Here is a 10,102-nt window from a genome sequence, read left to right as displayed (position 1 = left end):
GAAGAGGGTAAACGGGGTCTAATATATGGTGATGGAAGGAGAACGGACACTGGGTGGTGAACACACAATGTCAGATATAGATAATGTATTACAGAGTTGTATACCTGAAATCTGTGTAGCTTTGCTAACGGTTGTCATCCCAATAAAAATAAAAAAAAAGAAAGCCCTTTCCCCCTATTTGCAAAAATGTTACTCCTTCACTTTCTTCGTGTCTCTGCTTAAATGTCACCTTGTCAAAAAGGTGTTCCCTGATTACAAAAAAGATTATACACTATCTCCCTTACCTTGTTTCATTTCTCCCTGTTGCACTTATCATTGCCTGATATTATAATACATAATAATATAATGTAATATAAATATTTGTTTATTGTCTGTCTTCCCTAACTAGACTACAAGCTCCACAGTAGCAGAGACTTTGTTTTGTTCTCTTCCCTGTTCTCATTAATTCATTAAATATTTGCTGGGTGAATGAATGAATGAAATAAGCACGGCTTCTCTGGAGCTTGACATTTCATTATGACACCAGAAATTGGCCAGAGAAAAGAGACCTCAGCATGAACTCTCTGAACACAAGTTTGTGGGATAACACCACACACACACACACACACACACACACACAATCTGAAACCCTTGCAAATATATAACAAGGGAAATAATGAAGTGTGCCTGTAGGGTGGAAAAGTATGCAGCCATTAAAAACGCTAATTATGAAGACAGTAAAATGTTTATGGTATGTTAAGGAAAAACAGTAGATTGCAAAATAGAACAGTTCTTAATATATAATCACTGAACTACTATAATCACAGCAACGCAAAATGTGTATACATAGGAGAGTTGATATAAAAAACAAAATTAGTTGTTGTGCTAGGCCTATTAGTGGGATTGTAGGGAGTTTTGCAAATTTTATTTTCTTCACAATTAAAAAAAAAATCTTGTACTCTTTTTTTTTCCATAAAAGGAACAGGTTTTAACTCCCTGGGTACATTGACTGAGGAAAATCCCAGCCCAGTGAAGTCAATGCCCAAGTTCCCCCAGAGATTCCCATTCGAAGCAGAGGGGTGGTGGGCCAGGCTCATGCCCTTACTGAGTGGTAAGTGAGGCATAGAGCATTTGCATGACTAACCCGGGGAAAAAAAACCCACCAGAGGATATTTCTATTTAAGCTCAGAGAAATGCAGAAGTAAATCTATTTTAGTCTAACTTGGCTTTAAAAGGAAACTGACCCGTGCTCCTGGAGTTTTTTTTTTGTTTTTTTTTTTGGGGGGGGGTTGGGGGGTTGGGGAGGCTTTTCTGTTGGGAGGTAGAGTCAAATCCAGGCTCTAGTGACTCTCCCCGGGTCCAGATTCATGGGCCTCGGGTCCTCAGCGGTGCCTCAGTGTTACTGCAAGGGGTTCTACAGACATTAACCCACTGAGCATTGAAAGGCCAGCATTCTTAACCGAACGGTAAGGAATTCTTTGGTAATCATAAAAGATATGGAACTTCGTCTCAGAAAAATGCGCATCAGCCCAATTTTTAAAAACAATTTCAGGGTTTTCATGGACTCCCTGAATCCTTGACACTCCTACTTGTCCCTGTAACTCCCCTTTAAGAATCCCTGCTGGGCTTGAGTAAATACAACGTCTTGCACACGATGTCTACAACATGTATGCTATTTTTCAAGTCTAGTGATAGGATTGTGATGAATTGATACAAATTAAAAGAAATATTGAATTCAGAGACGTTGTTGTTATGTATGTTCTCCAGAGAGACAGTAAACGCCTGTGCAGGTCCAAGAGCATGCTAAGAGGGATCTCCTATCCCTGCCGCAAGGCTGTCTCCCAAGAGTCTCTTCCAAGAGAGTGTGTCCTGCGGGCCGTTCCCCTGCCCCAGGGCTCAGGGCAACGGACGGCCACGTCGGTGGATCCGAGGCCCCGCGGAGACCGACCCCGGCTTTTCAGGGGGTTTTTAATGGAAATGATACAACCGCTGGCTGGCTCACGTGTATTTAAGTTTTACTCTCCAATTATGACCGGATTTTCCTGATGCATATTGTCAGCGCGTGTCCAAAAGGTTACCAACGTGGGCCTGGGCGCGAGACGCAGCCATTGAGGTCGCTAAGGGTGAGTGACCATGGGCGGAGTCCCTGAGGGGCCTGGGCGTGGGTGGCTGTCACCCGCCGCGGCAACCGGCGGAATGTCCTGCCCTGGAGCTCCCTCGCCTGGGCTGGGCGCGTCCGGGAACCGGGCCCTGACCCGCGGAGCGCACCGCCTTCCAGCACCGGGGGCGCTCAGGCCCCCGGGGCCGCCCGGGCGGCTGGGAGTTCCGGCTCAGGACAAGCCTGGGCCTCGCGCTGGGCGGTCCTTGGGGACCTTCCACCCGGAGGATCACAGCTTAATGGAGCGACAGCGAGTGGAAGGGGGCACAGCACGACCCATTTCCCCATCAGTCCAGCTCTGTACTCTTCCCGAGATGTTCAAAGACCTGATTTCTACTTTGGCAACCAAATCGGGTTGGTTCTAGACGCCCAGGGCGGGCTCAGTATGGGACTCATTTGACAACAGTATCTGGCACACAGTAGGTATGTGTGCATCTGTTGGATAAATAAAATATTTTAATTTTTATGTTTGAACCGTGTCTGCTTCAACATTTCCAACAGCAGGTACAGTCAGCAATGTGCTAGAAGAATGTGGGACAGCTGGGGAAGTGGAGGGAAATATGGGGGCCTAGCGCTCAGCTTCTGAGTGAGCTAGAAAGTCAGAGCGCAGAACCTATCCCTGCGCCGCGCCCCGCCTGGGTGCCGAGGCTTTCCGCGCAGACGGTCAAAATCCCTCCGCTGCGGATCCCGGGGTCAGGAGGAGGAAAGGTACGAAGGGCAGAGACCAAAGGGGACAGTCCCCACCCGACGGTGGGTATAGACCCGGCTCTACTGGGTCCTAAAGATATGGGATCAGCGAAGCTCGATACCCCAAGAGACCTGGACAGAGGAAGACGGTCTAAGGGGCCCCAAATCCTCCCCTGGGCAGCGGGATACTTCTACCCGCGTTCGGAGGGGGACGCAAGGAGGCTAGCGCCCCCGAGTCCCTGCCCCACCCCACTTTCAGGTCTGTGGGGACAGTGGCCGCCTGCAGGGGGCGAAATGTTCCTTTAGTTCTGCTAGGGTACAGAGCCAAAAATAGAAGCTGAGGTCTAGTGAAAGGAATGAGACTGAACAAATAAGTATATACCAAAATGTACACACATTTTACGAGACGTTAACGCTTTGGTCAACACGTTGGTCAAGCAGTAGTTTGCCGCCATCAGAAGTGTCTGGATGCTGAGGATAACCACTTTGAGCACCTCTTGTAATTGCAGAAGTCAAAAGTGACTTGCATTCATCTTTTATCGGGATATATTAATATGGTTTTTTCTTTTCTTAAAATGTGTATACATTTTTTTGGCACTCTCTGTATGTATATATATTCCTGATGATAGTAAAGTAGTATTACCAAACACAGCAGTAAGGAGGGATTACTTAGTAAGGAATTTTCAGATAAATGAATGAAAATTGGGGGGGGGGGAGTAAGTTCCACATTATACATCAAAATAAACTCCAAGTGGATTAAAATGCTGAATACTTTAAAGAAGAGTCATAGAAATACTAGATTAAATAGAATAAAAGTTATATTTATGGCTAAATGTCAGCTTTGGAACAATAGAAGAAACTACAAAAGAAGACTAACATTCAAAAATATAAAAACTGGGCAGCATTTTAAAAAGGCAAAAGCTTGAAAAAAAAAGTTTGCACCAAAAAACAAGCAGAAAAATATCACAATGATGTATAAGTTTAAATGCTTGTTTAAATATATGAAAACAACCAAGATACCAGTAGCTAAATAAATTAAAAAGATAAGTACATAATTCACAATGAGAAATAAAATTAGTAAACAAGAACGTGAAATGTTCACTGTCCTTTATAATTAAAAATTTTAAACTTAACCTTGGCATAGCACCTTACATCTACTAAAGTAGCAAAAATGTTTTAAAATTGTAATGCATAATGTTGGCAAAGTGGTAAAATAATAAAGTCACCATAGCTTCATACAATTCTTTTGAACAGCAATATGGTGATCTTTGTTCATTCAATGAATAGCTTTTGAAGAGTTTGTTCTAATGGAGAGGAACAGACAATCTACAGGGTATAAGATGGCGATAGTGCTAAAAGGAAAAATAGAACAGCAGGTAATAGGACTTAACTATTTGAATTTGATTAGGGTAGGCCTCTCTGATTAAAAAACAAAAAAAATCTGAACAGAGCCTTGAAAGACAGGAGGGAGCATCTGTGGGAAGAGTGCTCCAGGGTAGGAGGAACAGAAAGTACAATGACCCTTAGGCAAGAACATGTGACCACTAGAATGTCATTTGATTCTTTTTTAACCATGCACACAGTAATACTTGGGCTATTTTAAAAACTGATTTACTTTACACACATATTAAGACAATGGTGAATTCGTTAAGGTGAAGCAATATAGTCAAATATCTGTTATTTTATCTTCACTAAACTAACAAAACTTCATCCTCGATGGAAGATGACATTGCAGAGATTGTTTCACCCCATCCTTTCCCACAGTTGTAATCAGTTAGACATAAAAGGCTACTTCTTCATTTTCAGCTCACTCAGTCCTTTTCTAAATAAATGATCTACAGATATTTAGTAAAGCACTGCCATAATTCAGGGAAAAGTTTTTCAAAGTAAAAGAAAAAAAAAAGTGGGGTTGTGTGTGGCTAGTGGGTTTATCCAGTTTTGTGGTTTTAAATACCATCACTATCCTAATGATTCTCAAACAGGTCCTTAACTCGAGCCTCCACCCTGAACTCCACACTCAAACATCCATCTGTCCACTTGACTTCTCAAAAAGAATGTCAAACTTAACTGTCCCAAACTGACCACCCATTCTCCATCCTTCCTTTCCCAAAGACACACACGCACACACACACGCACACACACACACACACCCTACACACATCCCACACACAAAATAGTTTCTCTAACAGTCATCATCTCAATTAATAGCAAGTCAATTCTTTTCATTTGCCTTAAGCCAAAAACTTGGAATTATCCTCGACTCCTCTCTTTGCTTTAAAAGCTGAGTCAGGTCATATCAGTCCTCTACTTAAAACATCCGGTTGTCTTCCCATCCATTAGCTGTAAAAGCTGAGGTGCTCACTATGCCCTAAAGGCCCCATCACTTCTCTGGCCTTTTCTCTTACTACTCTCCCCTACCATCATTCCTCTCAATCAGACTGGCCTCCACGCTGCTCCTCAAACACACCAGGCACGTGCCCACAAGCCTTCGGACTTGTTCCCCTGAACAGGAATGATTTTCCCCTCATACTCATGCACGGTCCCTGCCTCACTTCCTTCAGATCTTTACTCAAAAGCCAAAACAACTTTCTCAGTGAGGCAAATACACAAAAAATACCATGCTGTGGATTTTCTACTTTATCACTATCTAAAGCTACATAGGTATACACACACACATTTATATACTGGGGGTGCCAAAAAAATGTATTCAAGTGGACACTTTGGTCAACGTTGCTCAAGCAGTAGTTCACCATAATCAGAAGTGTCTGGACGCTGATGGTAACCATTTTGAGCACCTCTTGTAATTGCAGAAGTCACACATGACTTGTATTCATCTTTTGTTATCGGTATACATTATTACAATTTTAATACAGTTTTCCTTTCTTAAAATGTGTATACATTTTTTTTGGCACCCTCTATACATATAGAGATAGAGATATGTAGACATTTCACTTGTTTATTTTTTTTATCATCTGTATCTCCCATTAGAATGTAAGCCTCTGAGGCCAGGGGATGTTGCCTGTTTTGTTCACTAACGTATATGCAGGGCCAAGAACAGCGCCTGTCACATGGTAGGCACTTGATATTCACTGAATAAATGAAAGGGGGAAGGAGAAGCAGATAACAACAATGTGGTAAAGATCAGAGACAGAAGGAAACATTCTAATTCACAGAAAGCTAACTTAGGGAGATTACTAAGAATACAGGTTGGTAGTGCAAAAGATTCTACAAAATATAAATAAGTTTCTGAGTCACCAAGATAGAGGCTGGAGGACAAAGAAGACTAGCTCTCCGGGCTCGTAGTTTATATCCAGCTCCATCTTCAGAATCACGGTCCTCTGAGGGGTAAGAGTGGCAGAATCTGCACCATGCCCTGCCCCCCAGACACAACTTGGCACGGAAGGTGGAGTGGAGGAGCTGATGGGAAAAAAGGATACCTAAGATATGTTTCTCTCAGTTGGGCTGCTCTCAGGTAAGATAAGGTAACAGAACACTCAACTGAAACTGGTCTAAATAATATAAGGCCTTTATTGTCTCAGAAGCAATGGGGACTTGAGAGTGGTTGATCTGAAAGTTCTCAACATCTTCAACCGCTTTGTTTCTCTGTCCTCTCTTAGCAATTCCCTTCCCTGTGTGTTGGCTTTATCTTTAGGCTGTTTCCTCACGTGGGAACAGAAGCAGCTGCAGTTTATTTCAGATCATACATCCTTACATGGCACCATCCATACAGATTACTGGGCTTCAATCTGTCCAGGCCAATGACTGTCATGTGCCCACCCCAAAGTGGCCCCTCTGCCCAGAGAAAAGCCAATGTGCAGAGGAAGGCAGAGCTGGCTTAGTTCCTTCCCTGAACCAGTCAGTGGGCCAGGTGATGGGGTCTCTCTAACTGATTCAGGACGCACCTCTAGGGCTGAAGTGGTCAGTCCTACCTAAAGAGCATGGCTCCTCCAAAGACAAGAGGGAGTGGCATGGATGAGGGTGCCATGACAAAGGCACAGGATCCATGACGAAGGCATGTCCACCCAGGGCTGGGGTGCAGGAGACCACTGTCCACTTCTTTCGGACTCCAGTCTAATTACCATCCCTTCATCAGAGCCGGGTCCTGCAGAGGCTTCCAAACAATGTCACCAAATTTATTTTGGAAACCTGGTACAAAACCCCAAACAGCACACCGGCTGCAGACATAACTTAGGGACTGTCTGAACAGTATGGAGGCCACTTCAATAATGGTCTCCTTTGTCCCTGGTCAATCAGTCCCACTGTGGCCCCCTCCCTCTCTGTTATCCCAGGCTAACTCCCAAAATGTAAGTCAGCCCAGCTACCTGGCCGCTCCTGTGCTCTTAGGCTGATGCCCTCTGCCCTTCTGCCACTACTCCCAGCCTCCTGAACCTTTGTTCACCTATAGAAAGGAACTCCCTTTCTGACTTGACTGAAACCTGGCTGAGGATGTTGCTTTCCTTGCTGACCTCTGGAGGGACACCAACTCATTCCCATAACCCACCTCCCATGGGACGAGGAGGAGGGTGGTCAGCATCCTTCTACTTCTTACCGCCTTCTTTGGACTATCACTCTTCTGTGAAGCTCCCTTCCTTGGCACTAGCCATTTACCCACCTCCCAACATTCACTGAGGATGTGAGCCCCTGACTCACAGGCTGTCCAGGGGACATATTGTCCTCATCCTAGATGACTTAGTGTCTCTGTGGATAGCACATCTTTACCTTAAAGTCTGACTCCCTCATATCCAATGACCTTTGCTCTTCTTACCACTTGGGCCACTCATTCCCTTGGCCTTGTCATCACCTAGAAGTGCTATCCTGACAAAATCCCATTCTCCAAACTTTGCTGCTTGTTCTTGCAGCTCTCCCATCTCTACCTCACTTCCTCTTTTGTCCAGCATCCTTCCATCTTCTTGTCACCACATACTGCTGAGCTGTGGTGGGGAAAATTCCCTGGACTGGTACCAGGGTCTCCAGTTTCAACCCCTTGACATCTGGATTCTCTCTCTAATACACCACCAAGTCTGCTCTTTTCAAAGTCACCAGAGACTTCTGTGTTGCTCAACTAGAGGGATACTTCAGTCCTTATCTTAAGGGTTGTAGTCCTCTTCTGCATGTTATTTCCTCATTCTTGAAATTCTCTTCTCCTGGGGCTACCAAGACACCAGTCACCCCTTATTTTCTTCTATCTCCTTGGATGCTCTTTCTCCATCTTCTTCACTGATTCCTTTTCACTCATCAACCCCATAAATATTACTGTTTCCAGGGTTCTGCCCTGGGGTTATTTCTCTCATTTTACAAATTCTTCTTTGATTATCTCATTCACAGCCAAGGTTTCAATAACTACTCAAATGCCATTGTTTAAAATGTAGAAAGTTAGAAAAGAAAAAGGAGTAGGAAATAGCCCATAATCCCACCACTCAAATGACAGCCATTGTTAGTGTTCTGTTCTCTTGTTTAATGCTTTTAAAAAAAGAAAAAATCCTGTATATACAATTTTGCTTACCTTTTCACTTTAACATTAGAACATGCATTTCCCCAAGTCATAAAAACTCCTGAAACATTGCTTTAAATAGCTACACAGTGTACTCTGAAAACTGTTTTAACCACCTCATTCAGAAGGAAAGAAGGCAGTGGAGATGGCATTCCTCTCGTGTGCATCTGTCCTCAGGCATTTTCAGTTCATAGGACTCAATTCCAGCTTCAGAGAAGAGGCCATCAAACTGGAATTCCCCTCCCCCATGAGTAGATACTCCTGTATTCCTCCAAACACTTCCAAACTTGTCTCATCCACACTCATTCCTCCTCTGCTCTAGGCTGAGGACTTGCTATGAATTTGGCTAGTAGTTCAGATACACACTTTGAATCCCAACACTTCATAGCCATGTAATCTGGGGAATTTGTTTTACCTCTCTGAATATCACTTGCGAAAGGGGGATGTTGTCATAGTTCTTATGAGGATTAAATTACATTATGTATGTGAAACATTTAGCACATAATGGGTGACTCACCCAACAACAAAACCCCAAAATTCCCCTCTAGCTACAGCCCTCTCCTCCCTTACCCTCCTTTTTCAGACGTTTTTGGAAAATGATTTATACTTGTTGTCTCTATTTGCTCATCTACCATTTACACCCCAATTTAGTGGAATCTGCCTTCTGTTCCTCCCCTACTGACACTGCTCCCCTAATAAACTCTAGATGCCTTCACGGAGCTTTGAGTCACTTCTTAGTCTTTGTGCATAGTCAGTTAAGCAATTTCCCCTTCAAAATTCTCTCTTGGTCTCCACGACCAGAATCTTCCCAATTTTCCTCTCACTCCTTCTCACTCTCCTTTGCTGCCTTCACGCTCTCCTTTAATTAATATCTGTCCTCAAGACTTTCATGTCTGGAAAAAGCAGGATTCTTTGCTGTGAGATCTGAGGTGGTATTTTGGTTCTCCTACGTACTTACCAGGGTCCCTAAGTTATTTAACTCACCTGAGCCTACACAATCTCGTCTGCAAAAAGGTGACTTCTCTCCTGGATGATCATCCTAAAGGGAGTCACTGTACAACTGAACTTTTATTTCCCATTGGAGGAACGGACTAGTAGGCATAAACTGGAATTCCAGGCCTGGGAACCATTTCATAGCATAAGAATGTAAAAACTCAAAACAAATAATATGCTCTTCAAAATCTTTATTAACCATATAAAACTAAATAATATGAAATATGATATAAATGTGCCTTTGAGGTATTTTTATGGGCTGGACTGGCTGAGGTTTCTTAAGACTCTTAATGAAATTTGAACAGAACATGCCATTTTTTCCTGGTAAATATTCCTAGTACATACGAGCAGATATTTTTCCTTACTCCAGAGACCTTTGAACTTCATTGAAAATTAGGGTCATCTGCCACAAAGAAAAAAAAAGTTCAATAATGTTGTTTTATAAACTCTCAAAGTTTATAAAAGCTGAAAGTTGCAAGAGGGAGAGTTTCAATGATGTCTATTCTTCCATTTTTGTAACAATCTACTTTGCTGAGCTTCTGAGAAATTTCTAACAATACAACCCAGTTTGCAGGAGAAACTTCTAAATCTACTCCCTCTACAGTATCTATCAGTTTCAGTGATGCTTTCTACAGTAATACAAATGCCTTCAAAATAGTTTCCTCCAAATTCCTAGTTCCAGGCTTCATTTAGGATTTTCACAATATTCAAAACATTTCCAAAATTCTTTTTGATCCATCTTCCTTGTTGCTTTAATTGGTCTTCAAAAATTTCCCCAAAGTACCTTAAGGATG

Source organism: Rhinolophus sinicus, chromosome 14 (assembly GCF_057876585.1).
Source record: "Rhinolophus sinicus isolate RSI-liver-muscle chromosome 14, RSI-T2T, whole genome shotgun sequence".
NCBI classification, from domain to species: domain Eukaryota; kingdom Metazoa; phylum Chordata; class Mammalia; order Chiroptera; family Rhinolophidae; genus Rhinolophus; species Rhinolophus sinicus.
This window is presented reverse-complemented; position numbering follows the sequence as displayed.